General features: G+C 35.2%; 1 protein-coding gene across 5 annotated transcripts in view; it reads left to right on the forward strand.

Moving 5' to 3' along the window:
* The window catches only part of LOC106873095 (protein O-linked-mannose beta-1,2-N-acetylglucosaminyltransferase 1), a 162,579-nt gene that overhangs the window by 1,340 nt on the left and 137,323 nt on the right, over positions 1-23,916 (forward strand). Inside the window, exon 1 of one of the 5 annotated variants that reach the window (XM_089366614.1) lies at positions 10,891-11,282. The exons of 2 other annotated variants lie outside the window; for them this stretch is intronic. The gene's annotated coding sequence lies outside the window, so the exon portion shown is untranslated. Of the gene's footprint in view, positions 1-10,890; positions 11,283-16,816; positions 16,973-23,916 lie in introns of those variants that run through there. 2 more of the 5 variants (XR_016245195.1, XM_089366616.1) reach the window with 2 other exon arrangements.

The following is a 23,916-nucleotide window of genomic DNA, read 5'->3' on the forward strand; positions in this document are numbered from 1 at the left end:
AGCATTTAAGTTCAAAATTACTGTCATCATTTTGGCATGTTTCTGTTGTCTTATTCTCTAGTAATATTGTCTTAGTGTATCTTTTCTTTTTGATAGTGTCGAGGGTGGAGGCCTAGATTCAGTTTAGAAAGAAAGGGATGATTTTAATATTTTGGAATTTTAAAAATTATTTTACATTTTACCTCCTAAGTAAAAAAAAAATTGCTCATTAACTGATAACATAAAATTGGGTGTCATCCTCCCAGCTTGTTGCATATTTTAAAAATATGTAATTTTGTTTGGATTTTTCTCTTCTTTTACACTATCTTTGTTCATATCATTTCCACGTTTCCATACTATTATGAATATAATTGAAATATTTTGTCGTTTTCCCTTCTTTACATACCCACCACTCTCTTATTTTAAACTTTTTCTTTTATTCAGCTATATATTTGTATGGGTCTAAATGTTTCTAGAACTGATGATTTAAGGGTGAAATGCCCTTTCGAGCAACAATCATTTTAACTTAAGGGAGACTGGCGCATATTTTTTCCATGTGTGATTAATTGCCTTGCAAATTTGTGGCTAACACCCACAGCCAATTCTATTTTGTTACATTTACATTTTAGTTCATCACACTGCTCTTATTTTCACTTGATCTCTTCATATATTCATTCATATTGTTGAACTCTTCTTGATCATCTGATCTTTCTGGCTCTCAATTTTCTTCCCTCAAGAGATCAGAAACATGCTTATTTCCATGATTTTCAATAAGTTACCATGAAAGTATTTCATATTTAACTTTTGTTATATGATTAGTTGTGTTTATTACATCATTACCAATTCTATTCTGTGTCGAAATTCAATTTATGTTTGGACATATATACATACGCACATACATACATACATACATACATACATATGTGTGTGTGTGTATTTCTGTGTGTATGTGTCACTTATAAGGATATTTGTGTATTTTCAGATTGTCTGAGCATTTGTTCCAGTTTTTTTTTTCTTTAGATTTAGGCCCTCCAATTACTGAAAGTTAAAAGGATCCCCTGCATTTTTACTAGTTTTCCATATAACTGACCATGTTATGTATCTTTTGACAAGTGATGCTACAGTTATAAACTTATTTCAAGAATAAACTTTGAAATTTTTTTATTTAACATCTGTATATTTGGATTCCAAAACATGTTAATAGTGAGGAGTCTAATAGTCTAAGGGCCATTCTAGAGAATTTCAATATTTTCCATCAGAGTAGTCTGAAATAAAATTGTTGTTTAGTGGTGATGCTCTCAGTTCATAAAATGGTTAGTATTTCCCATAGATATCTCTGGTAGAAGACTAAATTTATGTACTGTTTTAATTGTGCATGGCTGTATTGTAAAGAACTTTGCTTTCTAACCACACAATTTCAATCCCACTGTGTGGAACTTGGGTAAATGTCTTTTACTATAGCTCTGGACTGACCAAAACCATGTGAATGATTTTGGTGGACAGAAACTTAAAGAAGTCAGATATATATATATATATATATATATATATATATATATATATATATATATATATATATATATATATATATATGTATATACATACATGTGTGTGTTTGTGTCGCCTTGTCTTGACTAGGTGTCCTTTATTTCCAATCTTCCATGAATGTATGTCTGAACATGCAAAATTTTACTTTGCTTGGAAACAAGTGAGGGTTGGCAACAAAGAAGAGCATTTGACTGTAGAAAATCAGCCTCAACAAATTCTATCTGACAAATGCAAGCATGGAAAAGTGGACATTAAAAATACTGACAAGGATGGTATTTCAATTTTCTCTAGTCAAGCTGAATGGTTACTTGAGATATATGAAAATATGTATGAACAAGCATAGAAGTGTGAAATAGTCTCACATTTTTATCCTCTTTCATATATGTACTCTTTATATTTACACTGGAGAAGTGAAATAGTCGGGCTGTTTGTTCATACACCATGTATTTAAATCTGCTACAGGCATTTTGTTGTGTTTCTTGATATAGTATTTTATTCTACATTTCCTTAGCTAACTTAGTTACTGAGAATACATATTTAATTATCTAGACATGTTACTTGTAACAAACCAGTTATCCTTTTGAAGGGGAAAACATAGTTCTTATTTCCTTCAGCCTATAGAACTACAGCAAAACACTCATCCTTAGAAGATGCTTTACATATATGTTTTTTTTTTTCTCATTGTATCTCTTTTTCTCATTTTCAAATGCAATCAGGCATTGACTTTTCAGTCTTGGGTTAATTAACAATAATTTTGATTCAGATTTAAGTTAACTAACAATACTTTCAATTTAATTTCCTGGAAATATTTTGGTATGTAGAATATATTAGGTTCATGCAATCTAAATCATGATCTTTAAGATAATCTCCCAAATATTCTGTAGTACAAGATAAATTTCTCCAAGAATTCTCTAAATAGCAGCTGATCCTCTAAAAACTTATTTTTCTCCAAATTTCTAAAGACGAACTTCTGTTAAGATTATAATTTTTCAAACTATTATCTTCAACTTTAACCATTTAGCATTTAAACTGGCCATGTCAAGCCCAAATATTCTATCTGTTTCTTTTCTTTTTTGTTAAAACTGGTCAGATCCAGCCTTTCCCACCTATCCAACAATTTCATTCTAAAAATAATCACATCATCAAAATCTCAAAGAAATGAGATAATGCATGATAAATTCAAAAGAATGACAATAAATAAGCATTACATTTTACAGAATAACCTGAGTACTAAAAGGTTAAAGGTGAAACATTTTATCACAAGGTCAGTAGTCTGAAGAATTATAATCTCATTAATATTTCAGATAGCCATTATCTTTGACATCTTTTCTACACCAGCTGCTTCATGATGTCCCAAAATTTTTTTTTCTGTTTTAACACTTCACAATCTGCTACAAGGAGTTACATATAAAAACAAAATTTGATTCAAATGAGTTTCTTATTCATATTAGATCTTGATTTCTTATGTCTGTTTAGTTGTAACTTTTTAGAGGCAAGTTATTTAATAATGGGAATATTTTGGTCTGGATGCTGGTGCCATGTAAAAAGCACTGGTGCTGGTGTCATGTAAAAAGCACTGGTGCCATGTAAAAAGCACTTGGTACCATGTAAAAATGATGATGTTGATGGTCATACTACTGTACCTATTTTGAAAGTTCTGTATTTTAGTATATGGGTACAAAAAAAGTGTTGCTTTTTAGATCTAATGATTAAAATTTTTTGATATTACAGAATCCTCACAAGGTATTACTAGTTCTTAGTGTACCCTTTGTAAAATAACTTACCATGCAGTTTAAAATACTTTTTAAATAAACCTAGTATATATGTATGTGTGTGGTGTTGATTACTCACTTTCTTATGTGTGTGTGTTTTAAGAAGGGCATCCAGACAAATGAAAGTAAGTAGCACTTAACACACTTGGTAGGAGTTACACGCATTATTTAGTAACAGTTTGATTTGGTTTCATGCAACTTAATGTTTCATAGATTCATCAAACAAACCTAGCTCCTCAAGCTCATATTATATATTGGTACCTGTGCTGGTGGCACATAAAAAGCACCTCTTGAGCATTGAGCCTAACAGAGGCAAAGTGGTTGATGTCAGTGGAACATGAAAAGCTCCTTTCGAGTGATGGGCCTCACGGAGGCAATAACTGAGACCTTTGGCATTGTCATGCTTGAGAAGACCCAAGTAAAATCACAGTTATGGCAGATACCAGTGTCACGTAAATGGCACCTGTGCTGTTGGCATGTAAAAGCACCCATTACACTCTCAGAGTGGTTGACATTAGGAAGGGCATCCAGCCATAGAAACCATGCCAGCATGGACAACAGATGCTAAATGATGATAATGATACATTTTTCTCTCTTTTTGTTTTTTACTTGTTTCAGTCATTTGACTGCAGCCATGAAGGGGTTTTAGTCAAACAAAAAGTCTGGTACTTATTCTATCAGTCTCTTTTGCTGAACCGCTAAATTATGGGGACATAAGCACACCAATGCCAGTTGTCAAGCGGTAGTGACGGGACAAACAAAGACACACACACACACACACACACACACACACACACACACACAGATGTAATATATATATATACACACACACACACACAATGAGTTTCTTTCAGTTTCCATCTACCAAATCTACTCACAAGGCTTTGGTCAGCCTGTGGCTATAGTAGGAGTGGGACTGAACCTGGAACCTTGTGGTTGGGAAACAAGCTTCTTACCATACAGCCATATATATATATATATATATATATATATATATATATATATATATATATATTGTTTCTAATGTATTTTAGCATTGCTGAAGTATTCTTATATTAAGTCAATATCTTGAAAAGTTATTTAAAATTAACACTATCTATTGGGCTACTCATGCACTATAAATATAGTATTTTGCATTTCTGAAAATGTTTCTTTCCCTTGGTGTATAAGTAACATTTTTATTTTATTTCATAAACTCTTAGATACAATTTTTGAACTCAACTTCAAATTATCTAATCTATTCTTAATAAAATCAGTAAAAATCCTCTCTACATTGCTCAGAATGTTTTTTTTCTTTTTATTTTGCTTTTTTGATTCTCAAAAAGCAAGACAATCATTTATTGTAGTTTGCTTTGGTAATAATGTCCTGCAGTCGGTAAATTGAGGTGATTTGATTATAGAGTTCTCTAAACTAGTTTAGAGACTTAGACATTTTGGCCTTTAGTTATATTTATATCAACTCAGCTGTTTATCATTTTAGGTCTGTATCCAAGTATTTGTAGTACGTTTCAGAGATTTGTTTTTTAAATAGATCATATTAAACAGTAAGTTTGCGAGACCTTTATAAGCATTCCTTTAGCTACCTCAGTGTAACAAACCTAAAGTCACTCGGCAATGTTAACAACAGTTACACCTTACTGTTTTAAAATAGATTAGAACACATTGGACAGTGTAGTCTGAGATAAGCAAACCTACAAAAATACAGGTTGGTCATAGCTGGAATGCATTTGATTATAGATCTGTTCATTCAGGGCTGACTGGGGACTGAGCAACAATGAGCATGATTTACTCTCATTCTTTTTATCTCTCCAGCTCATATTAAATATTGTTTAAATTTCACTCTAGTACTTCCAGCTCAAACACACTTCCCTAATTATTGGGTCATCCCGTAAATAATGCGGTTTTTTTCAATTACATGAACTAAAAGTCAGAGGCAACAGGATAAACTACCTGCATCAACTTGCTATAAAAGCAGGTAGTAATTTACCTTGTCCTCATACTTAGTACAAGTTTTGAAGAGTGCAGTTCGATTTTAACAGTTATTTTTTCAAAGCTATAATGGAAGTGACAAAAGAGCATATTTGGCTTTATTATTTCAGTAAAGGCAACAACGCAACAGAAAGTGCAAGGAATATTAATGCAATATATAGGGAGCGGACAATAAGTGTAAGCCAGTGTCAGTTCCAGAATTTCTGAGCTGGAAACTACAGCCTAGAAAATGAGCCTCATCCTGGAAGATCTGTAGAGCTTGATGAGGACATCCTGCAAACCCTAATGGAACAAAATCCCATCATAACTGTTGAAGAACTGGAAGAGAAGCTTGGGTTTGGTCAACCATTCATTGACACCTGTGTGTCGTTAGAAAAGTCAGCAAATTGGGTTAATGGGTTCCTCACAAACTTTTCAAGTCTAATTGCGTGCAGAGTGAAAGTGTGTTCTTTGCTATCATGGACTAAATAGTGAGTGGTGATGAGAAATGGGTTCTCCATAAAAATGTCTAGCACTGAAGACAGTGGGTAGGGAAAGGCGAAACACTGGCACCCCAGGCTAAAGAAGGTCTTCACCCACATAGGGTGTTGCTATCTGTTTGGTGGGATATGAAAGGTTAATCCACTTTGAACTTTTAAACCCAAACCAAACGATAACAAAGGAGATCTACTGCGAGCAGCTGGAGTGGCTTAAGTCAGCACTAGAAGAAAAATGGCTGTCTTTGGTTTCAAGACAAAAAGTGTTCTTCCATTAGGATAATGCTTGGCCACATACAGCGAGGATGACATTCCAAAGGCTGGAGCAGTTTCAGTGGGAAACGATGCCCCACCCACAATATTCGCCAGACATTGCCCCATCTGATTATCATTTATTCCACAGTCTTCAAAATCATTTGGACAGAAAAAATATGAATTCTGTAGACAAGGTCAGAACAGTACGGGAGGAGTATTTTTCGTCACAAACAAGTGAATTTTGGAAGAGGAGCCTTGCAAGTCTACTAGATAGATGAAAGAGCATTGTAGAAAATGAAGGAGAGTATATTTTAGATTAAAAAAGAATTTTGTTTATTTTAATTTTGAAAAATAAAAGAAGTATAAAAAAACCCCACATTCTTCCAGTTTTAGGAATATAGTTTAATTGTTTTATTCTGTAGGTATAAGACTATTTTATTTGCAGGGTATGTATTACTGTAGTGATCACTATAGCATAGCAAGCTAATACTATAACCTTGGTCTAATTCTTGAACAAGTTATTTAACTCACTTCATTAGTACCCTTGGAATAGACCTGAATGTCACAAGTGTCATTTCCTCATCCCGGAAGTCGATAAGGCTGATCGTCCTTTGTGGATATCTCTAATTATGAAAAGTCACTTGATTCTATTCTGGAATAACTAATGCTTAACCATCTTCTATTGATGCTTTTTTCTTTTCCATTCCTGTTTCTGAAAATGAACAAGTAAGATGACTTCTGTAAGATTTGAATTAAAACCTATGAGATATTGTGTGCATCTTGTCTGGTTTTCTATTATGTGTACCAAATTAGTCAGCTATTTGAGAAACCAAGCACTAATTTATATATCTTATCTGTGTCAAGAAGGTCTCCATTGGTTATGATGTTATCTTCTTTACTTTAATACAACTGTTTGTTATCTCTTCTTTTTTTTTCTAATGGCACTCTATCTTAATGCTAAGATTGTCAGATTCTAAGATTAACCCTTTTAATACTAATCTGCCTAAGACTGCCCTTGGTTCTGTGATAGAAACTTCCTGATTTAACCCTTTAGCATTCAGATTACTCTGTCAAATGTAATACATATTTATTTTCATTGTTTTTGAATTAATTATGCATTATCTTGTAGTTTAGAAATTTCAATGATAAGAATGTTTAGTTTTAGAATGACATTATGGGGTTAGTGTGAGAAACTGGCCAGTTTCAACTTAAGACAAGTGAAATATTTTGGTTAACTAAAACCAGTTTGAATGCTAAAGGGTTAAAGTGGTCCTAATTAAATTTTCTATCAAAATTTCATGTTAATTTATGTTCCAAATATCAGGTGAATAGTCCTTTCTACTCTAGGTACAAGACCTGAACTTTTGCAGGGCGGGGACTCATTGATTACATCGACCCCAGTGCACAGCAGGTGCATATTTTATCAACCCCCAAAACAATGAAAGGCAAAGTTAATCTTAGTGGTGTTTGAACTCAGAACATAAAGAACTAGAAAAAATGCTGCAAAGTATTTTGTCCAGCATGTTAATGATTCTGCTAGCTCATTGCTGCATTATTAACTTACCACCAGGATAATAATGCAAAGTTAGTTTACTAAATTCTTCTTTATTTTCAAAATTTATTGACAATGAAGGCACTGTATTTCAACTGAGATATGGTAACAAACGGCACCAGATAGACCAGATAACTTATCCTTTTATAGTTTGTCATCAAACTGCAACTATGTTGGGGTACCAACTTGAATGGTTTAGTTAAACAAATTGCTCCTAATATTTATTTATTTTTTATAAGTCTGGTACTTTATGTCTCTTTTGTTGAACCTCTAATTTACTTAAACAAGGAGATGTAAACAAACCAACACTTGGTGTGAAGGGGGAATGGGGTATAAAAAGACACACACACATATATATTCATATATGACCTAGTGGTTAGGGTGTTGTGCTCATGATCGCAAGATTATGGTCTCAGTTCCTAGACCGGGTGGTGTGTTCTTGAGCAAAACATTTCATCTCATGTTGCTCTGCAATCACTTTGACATCTGACATGTGGTACACTATGCACCTGTTGAAGTAGCATCGATTTGATAGAGGGAGTGAGCTAATGTATAGCACATACACTTGATCACTATAGACAAATCATTTGTGCAGATTGTTCAGCAAAAGCTGAACACACACATCTTCAATGAGAGACTTCATCGTGTATATATATATATATATATATATATATATATACGATGAAGTCTCTCATTGAAGATGCGTATATGACTACTAAACTCCATTTGCGAAGACCTGTTGAGGCAAGTGAAATCGAAACCGAACTAAATTCAACGACTGGCACCCATGCCGACGTCGTCTCCTTCATTGGACACGAAACTCGGCTTGCGAAGACCTGTTGGGGCAAGCGAAAGCGAAATCGTGATGGCACCTGTGCCCAGCGTCGCCTTCCTGGCACTTGTGCCGGTGGTACGTGTAAAGACATTCGAGCGAGATCGTTGTCAGTGCCGCTGGACTGGCTCCTGTGCAGGTGGCATGTAAAATACACCATTTTGAGCGTGGCCATTGCCAGTACCGCCTGACTGGCCTTCGTGCCGGTGGCACGTAAAAGCACCCACTACACTCTCGGAGCGGTTGGCGTTAGGAAGGGCATTCGGCTGTAGAAACTCTGCCAAATCAGATTGGAGCCTGGTATAGCCATCTGGTTTCACCAGTCCTCAGTCAAATCGTCCAACCCATGCTAGCATAGAAGGTGGACGTTAAACAATGATGATGATGATGATGATGACTAGAGTCTGACACAGCTTTCCAGCTCTGATCAAACCGTCCAACCCATGGATGACGGATGTTAAATGATGATATATATATATATATGTATATGTTCTCTTTTATTATTTTACTTGTTTCAGTCATTTGACTGTGGCCATGCTGGAGCACTGCCTTAAAGGGTTGTAGTCAAAGAAATCAACCTGAGGACTTATTCTTTGTAAGCCTAGTACTTATTCTATCAGTCTCTTTTGCTAAACTGCTAAGTTATGGGGACAAACACACACACACACATACATGGAACCATGTGATTGGGAAGTAAGCTTCTTACCACACACCCATAACATACACACTCACACATATGACAGCATTCTACACAGTTTTTAGCTACCAGATTCACTCATAAGGCATTGGTTGGCCTTGAGACACTTGCCCAAAGTGCCATGCAATGAGACTGAACTCAAAGCCACAGGATTGCAAAGCAAGCTTCTTACACAATCATGCCTATTTTAGAATAATTTTCATTTTAGTACTGCTATGCCTATTTGTTTTTGTATGTGTTTATCTGACCCTTTTATTTTGTTGATTTAAAAATACAAAAATAAGAAGTATATTTCACAATATTTTACTGGTACTAATCACTTAGCAGTAAAACTGTTGACAGCTGTAATTTACAATGGCTCATATCCAAATAGCACTAAAGAAAGGAAAAACATTTTTGTTATTTACTTTACTATTCTCAACTGAAGGCAATTATCACAGCGGTTGTTAATTAAGTTTACACATATTACTACTAAACTGACTTGTTTAAGGTATACATACATTCAGTATTTCTTCTATTGAGAGAACTATTTGCTGTCTTATGCCATTTGTCTATGGAACGTCTGGAATGTTAGTGTAGCAGAAGTAAGCAAATGCTCTATTAGCGTTAAAGAATTAGCTTCAATAATATCTTACAGCTGAAACTCTAACTTTGCTAATTTGTCCATTGCTACATTAAAGAAACTGCAGCTATATATATATATATATATATATATATATATATATATATATATATATATATATATGCTCTATCTAAAAATATCTTAAAGTTTGCTTTTTAACTGACAATGAAAATCTCTTTGTGTTTGATTTATTATATAATAGGTGTTATTTTATCTTATTGTTTGGATCTGTTTTGAAAGTATTTGCTCGTTGGTGAAAAATCAAGCTTTTGCAAATATTGGCAATGTTTTCCTCATGTAAGATAACATCTGTTGGATACACTATGAATGATTGATAAGATAAACAGAAGCTTGTTTATTAATGTTTGTTGGTATAGCAATAGAATGTAACTTAGAAATTCATTGGTAAAGTTTTGGGATTTTCTCTTGTGAAGAATTTTATTGAAACAGAAGAATTTTGATTCCTATTCAATTAATGCTCTAAGTCTTTGTGATAAATTACTAAAAATCTTTCTTTTAGCTTTTAATGCATTTCAATTAGAGAAAGAAAACTTAAATTTTCAATTTGTAATACTAGATTGCTTCAGCTTTGAATGAATTTCTTTTTTGTGCAGTCGTATAATAGTAGACTGATATAATGATGCATTCAACTAATTCATTTAATGGTAATAGAGATTCATTCTATTTAGTTGTTTTAAAATTGTTGCAGGATTTGCATTGTAAACAATGCTGCTTTCTTCTTTGTTATTGTTTTGCTATCAGTTTTTCAACAATCGCATAGGTTGAACAGATCTGCAATGCAGCATGGGTTTGATGGATCTACCCTACCATGCATTTCCTCTGTGTAGCTTTGTGTACTTAGACCTTATCTTACTACTTTCTCTCATATCTTCTTTGCTCTAACTCTCACATGAATACTCTCATGCATCAGCGAGGTTTCTTTTTCTGTATCTTTGTTGAGTTACTAGTTACCATGTACTTCCTCTGTTTTTTTTTTCCACCTCTTCTTTGAATACACATTCACCATACAACATGATTCTTATTTCCATTATAAATAAAATTTGATATTTCTTATCCCTTATGTCTATCACTGCATGACTACTATCATACACATGTGGCTTGTTAGATTAATCATATACTCAAATTTCTATGCATATGTGTTTTCACTGGCTCATAATAACCAGAAGTAGAACTCATCTGGTTAGGACATAAAGATATCTAATACTGCTAACCATCAAACCATAAATAAATTTTCATTAAATTCTCATATTTCCCTTGAATTTCCCTTATAGTTTCAGTCTTCAGTGTAGTTTATGTTCACTGGGGGAAAAGTATAACTTCTTTGAAGAAATTAGTAAGTTTTATTCATTTCAAATAATTACACAATCTCTCTTACACTCCATATTTTAGATAATTTCCTATTTCTAATGCTTTTCAAGTTCTCAAAATTCTGTTTAAGTGAGTTATCTAATATTACCAATCCAAATTTCATGGATTATCATTTCCAGACAAGAGGTGCTATGCTTATTCATGGCAAGATTTAATGGATATAAACTCTCTCAGGTATATTTAACCCTTTCTTATTTTTCTTTTATCATCAACAGTCTTTGTGTTTTATTATTCAAAGCACTGTTGTCCTATTCACCTCCTCTTAAGCTGTGCTAGATTTTGTGAAAGCTTCTTCTACATTATTCTCAATTTTAAATTACAAGTAAAGAAACTAAATACTTAATTTACCTTTTTAAGCCCACTTATTGTTAATTATTCTTCTTAGCAATTTCCTCTTAACTAATTATGTAATTTGATCCCTTAAGGCTTTGTTTCAAGAAATGACAAGTTAATTTCCAGAAATCAAGACCCTGTCGAAATATTGTTTTACAGATTACAAACCCACCAAAAACTGCCCCTGGTTCTCTGATAGAAACTTCTTATTTTAAAAAGATGTAAATTAAAACCTACCAAAATTTCTAGCTGGTATATGTTCCAAATACCAGTTGAACACTGACAAAGTAATCTATCTAAATTCTTCATAATTTTCAATATTAAAATAAACATAGTGTATTTCAACAGAAATATGGCAGCAAAAGGCTTAAGTTCTGTGTTGACTAAATCTTGTAGTGATTTGAGAAATCTGTTCTTATCTTCAAAAGTTCCTTTTCTTCTAGGTACATCCAGAAAACATAAAAGTATATATGGTTAACAAAATAAAAAAATGTGAGAATGCCATAAGAGTATTTACAGATCCTTATTTTACTATTTTCTGTAACATGTCTATCTCTACACCCATAAATAATATGCCAATGTTCTTATAGAAATGGTTGTATATTATTCCAGCTGTACCATTTACAAATGGGATATAGATACATTTCTTAACTGTCATATTTTATTTCAACATTTAGGTCAAAATTATAATATGTGGATAGAAATATATATATAATAAAAAGAAATTATTATTAATCATAGTTTTTCCTAAAATAAGCACAAGGTTTGAAATTTTTGGTGACTATATCAATCCTAGTTCCTAAACTGGTCCTTTATTTTATAAACCTCAAAAAAAAAAAAAAATGAAAGGCAAGGTTGACCTCAGTGGGATTTGAACTTGGAACTCTTTATATTCTGAGTTTAACCTTTTAGCGGTTAAACTGGCCATATCTGTCTGTTTTATGTTCAAGGGTTAAATCATGTCAAGGTCAATTTTACCTTTCAACTCATTAAGAGACAATAAAATAAAGTACCTATCAGGTACTAGATTTGATAGTATCAGCTAACCCCTTCCCTTCAAAATTAGAAATTATTATTAAAAATGGTGGGCTGGTAGAACCATTATTAGCACACAGATAAAAATGCTTTACAGCATTTCTTTTTGCTCTTAATATTCTCAGTTCAAATCTTGCCAAAGTCAACTTTGTTTTCATAATGTTGGGATTGATAAAATAAAGTACCAGTCAAGAACTGGGATCAGTACAATAGACTAACTTCCTCTCCTTAAACTTGCTAGCCTTTTGCCAAAATTTAAAACAATTATTATTATTATTATTATTAAGATGGCAAGCTGGCAGAATCATTAGCATGCTGAGCGAAATGCTTAGCGATATTTCGTCTACTACTACGTTGTGAGTTCAAATTCTGCCAAGGTCGACTTTGCTTTTCATCTTTTTGGAGTCAATGAATTAAGTACCGGTTGAGTACTGGGGTCAATATAATCGCCTCTCCCCCTCTCCACAAAATCCAGGCCTTGTGCCTATAGTAGAAAGGATTATTATTATTATTACCTCTGCCTGAGCGAAGGCAGAGGTATTGCTTACAGTCGTGTTTGTTTGTTTGTCCATGGACAAGATATCTCAAGAACTACTGGATGGATTTGAATGAAACTTGCAGGGATGCTTGGTCTGATGACTGGCACAGGACTTGTGCCTTGAAGAGGAACTTTCTAGGTGCAATCTCATGGTCATTCATGACTGAAGGGGGCCTTTATTCTTGTCAAAAATGATCATGTTTTTTTCTGCTTCCTTTCAGTAGTTTTTCATCTTTTTGCTTCACAACTAGCTCCATTTTACTATTGTGTTACATTTTTGTTTTCCTTAATTTTTCTCATTCTTCCTTCTTGAGCTTTGTTTCTGTTTGTTGCATTTTTTGTGTTTTGTATTACTTCTTTATTCCAAGTCACTTTGAGCATTGACTTCTTGTGAAAATCTTAGCCTTCTCTCTGCAGTTTAAAGCTGCATTCTTTCTCTGACTTTGTTTGACTTCCAGTTACTTACTCTTTTACTCTTTTCAGTCATTTGACTGCGGCCATGCTGAAGCACCGCCTTTAGTCGAGCAAATCGACCCCAGGACTTATTTTTTGGAAGCCTAGTACTTATTTTATCGGTCTATTTTGCCGAACCGCTAAGTTACAGGAACGTAAACACACCACCGTTGGTTGTCAAGCGATGTTGGAGGAACAAACATACACACACACATACATATATATATACATATATACGACGGGCTTCTTTCAGTTTCCGTCTACCAAATCCACTCACAAGGCTTTGGTTGGCCCAAGGCTATAGCAGAAGACACTTGCCCAAGGTGCCACGCAGTGGGACTGAACCCGGAACCATGTGGTTGGTAAGCAAGCTACTTACCACACAGCCACTCCTGTGCCTTGTTTGGAAAGTTATTTCACTTTCTAATTCACTTACTCTCTCTCTCTCCCCTTCACTATTCTAGATGACTCACTTGTAGATTTCATTACATCTTTTCTTGTCTGTAGATGTATCTCTCTTTTGCCCTCTTAATGGAAACTTGCATGCACTTCTCCCCTTCATTTCCTAACCTATTCAGTTCACAAAAGACTCCCTCTATTTTATTATTCTAATTCTCCTTGTAGATCTTTATCTTCTTACTTTTGCTCTCTTCCTCTTTTGCCATTTTTTCTATCCATTCCTGTATTTCACTCTCTACTCTCTACTGGTGGCTGACTGCTGGCTATTTTCTAACACCCCTCCCACCCGCGCTTATCAATCTGCCACTTGTTTATCTATTTTCATCTTCCTCTTTTTATGATACTTTCTCTTCTGTCACCTCTGTCACCACAGCCATTGCTTTCTACTTCCACATTCCTCTGTCATGACAGAGAGAAAGAGACCAGCCAACATATCATGACTAATGCTCAAATTATCATTGAGTCCTTATCCATTTCAAGAAAATCCTTGTATTCTGACAGTTTTTACAAGTTTTGATCTCGGATTGTTGGCCTTGTCAGTCTGGGAGATTTGTCTCTAATCATTGTTTTGTACTGTGTTTGGTACATGCTTTAACCATTTCATAGTTGTTACAGTTAGGTGTTGTGTATATAACTCAATGAACATAATCACTTGATCATGCCTATGGATATATGTGCAAAGACCAGGCAACCATAAATGGTATAATAAATTATTTCTTTTAGTCTCTTCTTTCATTATTTTTGTTCTGAAAGTTTTTGTTTTTTTTGTTTTTTTCTGATGTCTATGCTTTGTTCTTGTGCAGCTAAAATTAGAACTTTCTGTTTCTGATTTTAATCCAGAGCCTTTGAACTGTTATTGGTTTTCACTCTTGTCTCCTCTCTCTTGAGCCTTAAATTGTATATTTCATGGAATGGTTTTTATCTTTTTGTATATTTTGAAATTTCTTGATTTTTTTTTTTTACTTCAGGGTTGATAAAAAAAAGTTAAGATTTGCATTCAGTTTATTGACTAGCCTTTTCCATTCAAATTCCACTGGGATTGACTTTACTGTTCATCCTTTCAAGGTCAATAAAATAAGTACCAAGATGTTTTGTGGTTATTCTTCTAGCCCTTATGTTTTGAATTCAAATTGCATAAAAGTCAACATTATCTTTCATCCTTTAGGTGTTGATAAAATAAAGCATAATTGTAGTTCTGAGGTTGATTATACCAACTTCCTTCCCCCAAATTGCTGGCTTTTTGACTAAGTCAGAAACAATTATCATTAAGGCAGTGAGCTGGCAGAGTATTGGGTAAAAACGCTTTGCAGTATTTCTTCTGGCACTTTGTTCCAGGTTCAAATACTGGCAAGGTCAGTTTTGTCTTTAATCCTTTTGGGGGTCAATGATATAAAGTACCAGTCAACTACTAGGGATGATGGTACCAATTACTCCCCCACCTCAAGATTTTTGGCTCTGTGCCTAAATTAGAAGCTGTTGTTATCAATATTTTATTTACTGCAATTGATAATATTACTAGATGGTTTTCCTTCTTGCAAAGCTTTTCTAAAGTTATAAATTTTTCAATGATTGTTAAATTAGTTACCAGATAATCATCTTGATAACTTACAGGTGTTCAGCAAATCTCTTGTATTAATATATTATTTATCTATTTTCCTACAGGATTAGTTTTAGATGTAAGTTTCTTGTTAGAAACTCAAGCCTTCCTCCCTGCCTAGAGGGTTTCCATTATCTATTTCAAACCACACTTACAAGAGAAGTTTTTTTCATGCTTTTTCTTGTAAAAAAAAAAAACATTTTAAAGAAATCATTAAAAAAATCAACCAAATCTAATGTTAAGATAAAAATTTTTTAAAAATGATAATATAATTTAAATATAAACTTGTAGGTTGATTTTCAAATTTGAAGACATTTTTGTCTTTTCAAACTTAAAATATATTTCAGTTAATTTTCCATCTATTGTCTATTTGCTTGTGTTCATATAAATTTGAACAAATCTCTTCTCATAGCTGCGATCTGAAAGTCAACCAATATACAACTAAAGTTTGATATTTACTTGACGGAGTAAGTAGTGAACAAAAACAAAAAAGAAAACCTTATTCTTCATATTAGTATACAAGTCCATTATAAAGTTTTAAAATTTGTGAATATCAAATTGAGGCCTGAGCCATTTAACTATCTTATGCCCCTTTTAAAGTTTGACATTTTTTCTTTATATATTTGCATAATATATGATCTTCATAGCTGAGTCATGGTGGTGCCAACAAATTGACATCTTTTTGTCTGCACTTTTGTGGATGTTAATCATAGAGACTCCACTACTTTAGTGAGAGAGGCTCTATGCAGTTGTTCAGTCTGTTAGAAATAGCAGCCAGATCTCCACAGATCATACCTAAGCTGTTTTTAAAAATAGATTTATCACAGACAAGTAATTTTTATTTGCCTGTCGTGGTACTTAAATGAGAATGGGATGTAAGGTGACAATGTTTTTGAGATTCCGGTTCAAATGACATGAGTGTTTTTGTTTCACTTTTGACACGTAATACTTAAATAGTGGAGGAGATATGGTGTTGCTGTGGGTTGGAAGTATGCAAGAAGTTAAAATTTTTTTTTGACTAAAACACAACCGGAATCCTAAGTAAGGCATGTGTATAATTTGAATGAAATTGGTTGTGTAGTTCTGGAGTTTTAGGGATTCACACAGACACACAGACATACATTCTCAATTTTATATATATATATAGATTATGTAGTCCTTTTTACACCACTTGAGATAGAATACTGAATTGTCAAGGCTGCAATGCTTTTAATCATACATTTCATGGATCAGAATTGATTTGTGGCTGAACAAATAAAACAGCTGTAGTCTTTTGTTGACTTAGTCTGACAAATAGTAAGAAGATAATATGAAAGATAACAGTTCAGCATTGAGAACAATTTCTCAAAAATTGACAAATGTTTCATTATAGTATGTTGCATTGAAATCCTCTCCTGGACAAAGAGAAATAGTTTTAAGTACCATAATACAGAAAGAAACAAATCTCTGGTAATCTGATAATTTTTACATTTTTGTATTATTTTTTGTTGTGAAAAGTCTGCCAGATAATTTAATAATTCTGAAGTAACTCTCTTTCTTATTTATTCTGTATTTTATAACAACCTTCTGTGATAACGTAATCTATTCGCTTTTGTCATTTCATCAAAACTTAACCTCATTTGCAGATTTTACACCATCTGTTGTTTTTCCCTTAATTTTCTGTTTCGAGTACATGCTATGCATATCGATCAAAATATGTTTGAAAATAAAATTCAAATGCCATAGCCATTGTCTAGTATATCCTTGAACCAGTTATACCAGTCACATATTAGCTGGAAGATAGTTAAAACAAATGGCATGAGGAAGGAGAGTCATGCATAAAAAAAAAAAAAACCAACTGCACTGTATAGGTTGAACTGGTGAGTGGAAGTTACTGATTGTGTGTTAGTTAATGTGTGGTAACAGGCTGGTTTTAAGCCAATAAACAAGTCCCTTTGTGATTGCTCAATTTACTAGAAATAGTAGCTGTATCTTGTTGAAAATCATACTCTACAACATTAAATAAGATATAACCAGATATATCATCATCATTTAACATCCACCTTCCATGCTGGCGTGGGTTATACTGTTTGGGAAAAAAACGACAAGGCAGTCATGACTGGAATACTTTTGATTTGAAAGTCTGCCTCATCAGGGCTGACTTGTGGTTAAACAACTACATGGTTTTAATTTCTGATTAAATCTATTTTTTTCCTACTTAATTAGGAGAGAGACATAAACAACCACATGAATTAATAATTGTGGCTAGTGCAGTCTTGTTAATTGAGCCTTACATTAAATAAATATACAAGTGGCTGGATGTCTATAGACAACTTTATCCTTTATACTTTATGAACAAAGCTGCTTTCATTGTCATTTTATTTCCAACAAAGAAAATAACCTGGAAAGAGTGTCTCATCTTTTAACATTTGTTCCTAATATTTACAATGCTGTTAGATAATATCATCAAGCAAGCACCTTTGTAAAGAAAGTGTGTGTGTGAGTGTGTGTGTTTTCATATTATGTCAATAACGTGTGTCTGTGTATTATGTTCTTTATATGAATGAAGTGTGTTCTGTAGTACTTTACAAATCACAGATTCAGCATCATTCTATTATTATCACACTTTGAGTAAATTTTGAAAGATTTTAACACATGTTCCTCTGTCAGTGTTCGTCTTTACTTTGTAAATAATACTAAAATAGGTGGTGTGAAATTAAATCTACCATCGTTAACTTTATTATGGCTGGCTAGAATTGGAGATAGACTGAGTTAACATTGAATATTCGTTCACAACACAATCAGACATGCTACATTCACGGAGTTGTAGTTTGAAGCGATTTGCTATAACTAGAAATAGAAATAACAAGCAACATTGCTCTTCTGCTTAATTAAGAGTGTAGAACAAGGTAGTAAACTGTTGATGTATACCAATATCATCATCATCGTTTAACATCAATTTTCCATGTTGGCATGGGTTGAATGGTTTGACAGGATCCAGCAAGGTGCAAGTGTCAAATCCCAAGCTTTTGCATAGTTTCTACGGTTGGATACTCTTCCTAACACTGTTCTCTTTGGGGGATGAAAAGGAAAAGATAAAAGACCTCTTCAATGAGGAGGGTTAGTATTCGAGAAGGGGAGGGACAATGGTCCTAAGCCAAGTTTTGAGAGGCTTGAATGTGATGGAAGATCAAACCTAGGTATCTTCTAATGGAGATACAAGGCTAACCCACATGATATAAGGATGGGTGAGAATAGCTGGAAAGAAAACAGAAGTGGTAGGGGTATGTAGGAGCATCTCAAGATCCAGTGTCGCACATGGGGTGGAGATAGAAGGGAAAAGATGTGGGTAGATGTGTATATAAGATGTGTATATAGTGAATGATGATAAGAGAGATGAGTGGCTCAGGGGTCTATGGTAAGTGAGGTGTGATGGTAGATACGAGAGGACATTGTGAGTAATATATACACGCACATGTGTGTGTGTGTGTACAATATATATAAATGATATATATATATATATATATATATATATATATATATATACTAGCAGTATAACCCGACCTTGTCCGGGTGTGACTTATTATGCCATCTACGATAAGTCTTGCTAGCTGAAAATCAACTAAAAAAGAAAGCCTTACAACGAAAAAACCCTTATGATGTAAATATGTTCATAATTCAAAAGATGATGAAATTAATAGGGAAAGTCTGAAGGATGTTTTGCGTAAAATTATTAAGCATACGTAAATTTCATCCGTGTAATTGGCTATAGAAATGCTTGTGCAAAACAACTTTTTGCACTGCCCTGATTATACATAGCAGGGTAATCCCTTTTCACAGGAGCTAGGATGGCAATTTGTGATGAAGCAATTGCTGGCGATCTGTTGCTAAACAGTTTTGCCAGAATTCTATCAGATTGGGCAGAAGGTGTTGATGCACCATTTTGCATTATGTTCAAAGTAACTACTGGAATGTGGTGAATTGCTGCAGTCTGTGGCTGTCATTTTAAACTGGTTGCTGTCTTTCCCCAGCAAACTCTCTTCTTTGGAGGCATAATCTATGTATATATTAAACAGAACAACAAAAGTTATAATAGATGGCAGGGTCGGTACTTTTCACATATCTGTAATTTTTCAGATTGACACCCGCACAATTACCCAACCCTGATCCTAAACCTAATCCTAACACTAACCCTAAACCCTAACCCTAACCCTAAAAAACGTAACCGTAACATTAATCCTAAACCCTAACCCTGACCCTAAAACCCTAACCGTATCACCCTAGTGAAAATCGTGGTAAATTTACAAAACATTGACGAACATGAGTTATATTTTACTGAATGAATGTGTACTTGCATGTGTATGCTTTTGAGAGAGCGAGAGAGGAAGAGGTAGAGAGGGGGAGAGGAAGAGGTAGAGAGGGGGAGAGAAAGGAATAGGGGTAGTTAAAAGTTTTCTTATGACTGCTTCTCTTCACTGCCTATTACTTCATTAGAAATCTAAGGATGCACATAAGCACATAATAGAGAAAAATGAAACAAATATGGACGACTTGCTCCGAAACACCCCCGAGTGGGGAACACTTCTCAAAAATAACCTGCAGTTGTTTCCTTCAAAATTCCTACATGCTTGAAATGTACATACATCAAGGTACATTTGTACAAAATTTCATGAAAAAATATTCATTTTCCTGGAAGTTAAGAGGAATTTAAGTGGAATTTCCGAATATTGTACCCCACCCCCTTCCAAAACACTTTCACCGAAAATTTTTGTATATTTGGAATCTACATAATAAATAATATATGCATAGAAAATTTCATAAAAAAATATTCATTTTTATGAAAGTTATGACCTTCCAAATTTGGGGGATACAACAAATTTGGGGGATACAACTCTAGTTATGCCATCAATGTTTTGTAAATATACCACGATGTGAATGACTGTGTTTACTTGCACGTGTATACGTTTGAGAGAGCGAGAGAGGAAGAGGGGGAGAAATGAATAGAGATTGAGAGCAATGTGTATGTTGTTGTCACAGGTCAAGTATGTGTGGTTGTGTGTGTTTTTACGTATCTACGTTATGAAAAATAGGTAAAGAATACTGAGATGACAGTTTAATCTATGACGTTTGTATGTATCACTTTCTCTCTCTCTCCCTCTTTAACTCTTACTCTCTATATTTTTATGTTGAGCGCGTGTGTAAGAATTGCGTTCCAGGTAGAAGGGATGAAATATAAAAGTTGCTAGAAACAACAGCCAAATCTCCCTTAAATCGCACAAAGTAAACGGAATTTAAAAAATCTAATTACTGCACTGGAAAGTTCAGATCGAGAAAATTCCATTGATGTAAAAATTTTTACGAAAAAGTGGAAAATGTGGATTTCTATAAACTTTCAAAAAGGCTTCACACAAACACACAATTTCAGATTTATATATTAAGATATATATACATACATATCTCTTTTACTCTTTTACTTCTTTCAGTCTTTTGACTGTGGCCATGCTGGAGCACTGCCTTTAATCGAGCAAATCGACCCCAGGACTTATTCTTTGGAAACCTAGTACTTATTCTATTGGTCGCTTTTGCTGAACCGTTAAGTTACGGGGACGTAAGCACACCAGCATCGGTTGTCAAGCGATGTTGGGGGGGGGGGAACGCAGACACACAAACACATACACACATACACATATATATATATATACATATATACAACGGGCTTCATTCAGTTTCCGTCTACCAAATCCACTCACAAGGCTTTGGTCGGCCCGAGGCTATAGTAGAAGACACTTGCCCAAGATGCCACGTAGTGGGACTGAACCCGGAACCATGTGGTTGGTAAGCAAGCTACTTACCACACAGCCACTCCTACACCTATTTTTATAAATAATACAGAATTGGACAAGAACGCAAAACATCCAGACAGTTAGGTGATACAACAAAGGGACAAAACATGCAGATAGACGATACAAAGAAAACATGGACATGTCATTGGGAGTTTTCTCTCTTCAGTCAAGATCCAGATGATCTTTGCAATTTCGGCTGGTTATTCTCGATATTGTTCCAATCTGGCCAGCCCCAAGGAAAAACTGGAGATACCTCAATGCCATAGCAACTGAAGTAGGCAGGTGCAGTCCACCCCAACCTTTGGGCTGGTTGGTGCCCATTCTCCTTTGCTATCATGAAGCTTTTTTGGAGCTGGATTTTCTACAGGGAGCATACCCTTGCTTAATCCCAACCTCAGTTTCTAGACATGAATGGTCCTGAGACTAAGGCCTCTACCACGATTTTTAAGAAATGTGGTGGTAAACTAGCTCAAGAAGACAGGGATGCTACTCCCTGAGACCCCTTTTGGAGCCCCCTACCTATGTATGTATACACACATATATATATATATATATATATATATATATATAACGAGGAGGGAACCAGACTGCTGGAGTTCTGTGATGCAACCGATCTTATGGTCTGCAATACCAACTTCAGGAAACCTGCCAGTCACCTAGTCACCTACCGCTCCGGCAGACACTCTAGCCAAACCGACTACATCCTCGCCAGAAATAGGGAAAGAGGGCGGCTTATAAATGCCAAAACCTACCCTGGCGAAGAATGTACCCCACAACATAGATTAGTAGTTAGCGACTTTGGGATCAAGGCAAAATGGGTGCCCAGAATTAGACAGGCTTGGAGGAGAAGGGTGTGGAAGCTTAAAGACCCTGCAAACGGACAGAGACTTAGAGACAAGTTACTTGAAGCATTTAACGAAATAGAAGGGGATATAGCATCATACAACGTGGAAGACAATTGGAGATTTCTGCGGGACAACCTGTTGAAAGCCACCGACCAGATTTGTGGGTGGTGTAAGGTCCCCTCCCGACCCAAAGTAACGTGGTGGTGGAACAAGGAGGTAGACAGGGCTATTAGACAAAAGAAACAGGCTTGGAAGGACTGGAAGAACGGTGGTAGCAGGGAATTGTACCAATGTGCCAGAAGGGAGGCTAGGCGACAGGTTTATTTAGCCAGAGGGGAAGCAGATAAGGAAAGATTTGCCAATGTTCTGCGCCGTGAGGACCAAAGACTCGAGGTATTTCGTGTTGCAAGACAGTGTAGGAGAGAGAATAGTGATGTTGTAGGAGAGAAATGTGTTCGCATGGATGATGGTACGCTTGCACTAAATGAGGATGCAAAGAAAGAGGTCTGGAGATGCCACTACGATAGATTGCTTAATAAAGAGAATGAATGGGAGAAAGAGAGCCTGCCGTATGTCGACCCAATAGAGGGACCAGCTATCCGAGTTGATAGTACCAGGGTAGATAAAGCAATTAAGAGTATGAAGACCGGGAAAGCCCCCGGCCCATCAGGAATCATTGCAGAGATGCTCAAAATATCTGGCAGTGTTGGCTATAGCCTAGTCACCCGTATTACAAACCAGGTGATACACGAAGGAGTCATACCCAATGACTGGTGTAGCAGCACCATAGTCAACTGCTACAAAGGTAAAGGTGACGCTTTAGATACAAATAATTACAGAGGCATCAAGCTGTTAGATCAGGTTATGAAAGTTACAGAGAGGGTCATAGCCCAACTAATTAGGGAGCGAATCAATTTAGATGAGATGCAGTTTGGGTTCGTGCCAGGTAAAAGCACTACTGATGCCTTATTTCTAGTGAGACAGTTGCAGGAGAATTACCTAGCTAAGGATAAACCTCTGTACCTGGCTTTCGTTGACATGGAGAAAGCCTTTGACAGGGTCCCCCGATCCCTTATCTGGTGGTCAATGAGGAAACTTGGGATAGAAGAATGGTTAGTGAGAGCTGTGCGAGCCATGTACAGAGATGCTGCCAGTAAGGTGAGGGTTGGAAATGAGTACAGCAATGAATTCCGGGTAGAGGTAGGGGTCCACCAAGGTTCCGTCCTCTTATTTATCATAGTCCTCCAGGCAATCACAGAGGAGTTCAAGACAGGTTGCCCCTGGGAGCTCCTCTATGCTGATGACCTTGCCCTAATTGCGGAGTCATTATCAGAACTAGAGGAGAAGTTTCAGGTGTGGAAGCAAGGACTAGAATCGAAGGGCCTTAGAGTCAACCTAGCAAAAACCAAAATCCTAATAAGTAGGAAGGTAGATAAAACACAAACCCCTTCAGGTAGATGGCCCTGCTTAGTATGTAGAAAAGGAGTAGGTAGTAACTCTATAAGATGTACCCGGTGCAAGCTATGGACACATAAGAGGTGCAGCAACATCAAAGGCAGGTTAACTAGCAAGTTAGTTTTTGTTTGTGGCAGATGTTCAGGTGCAATAAAGACTGTAAACAAACAGGAAACAACTTCTATCTCATTCCAGGCTGAAAAACTAGAGGTAGTCGATAGCTTCCGCTATCTGGGCGACCAAGTTAGTAGTGGGGGTGGGTGCGCTGAAA

Source organism: Octopus bimaculoides, chromosome 19, assembly GCF_046866305.1.
Source record: "Octopus bimaculoides isolate indiv1 chromosome 19, ASM4686630v1, whole genome shotgun sequence".
Lineage (NCBI taxonomy): Eukaryota > Metazoa > Mollusca > Cephalopoda > Octopoda > Octopodidae > Octopus > Octopus bimaculoides.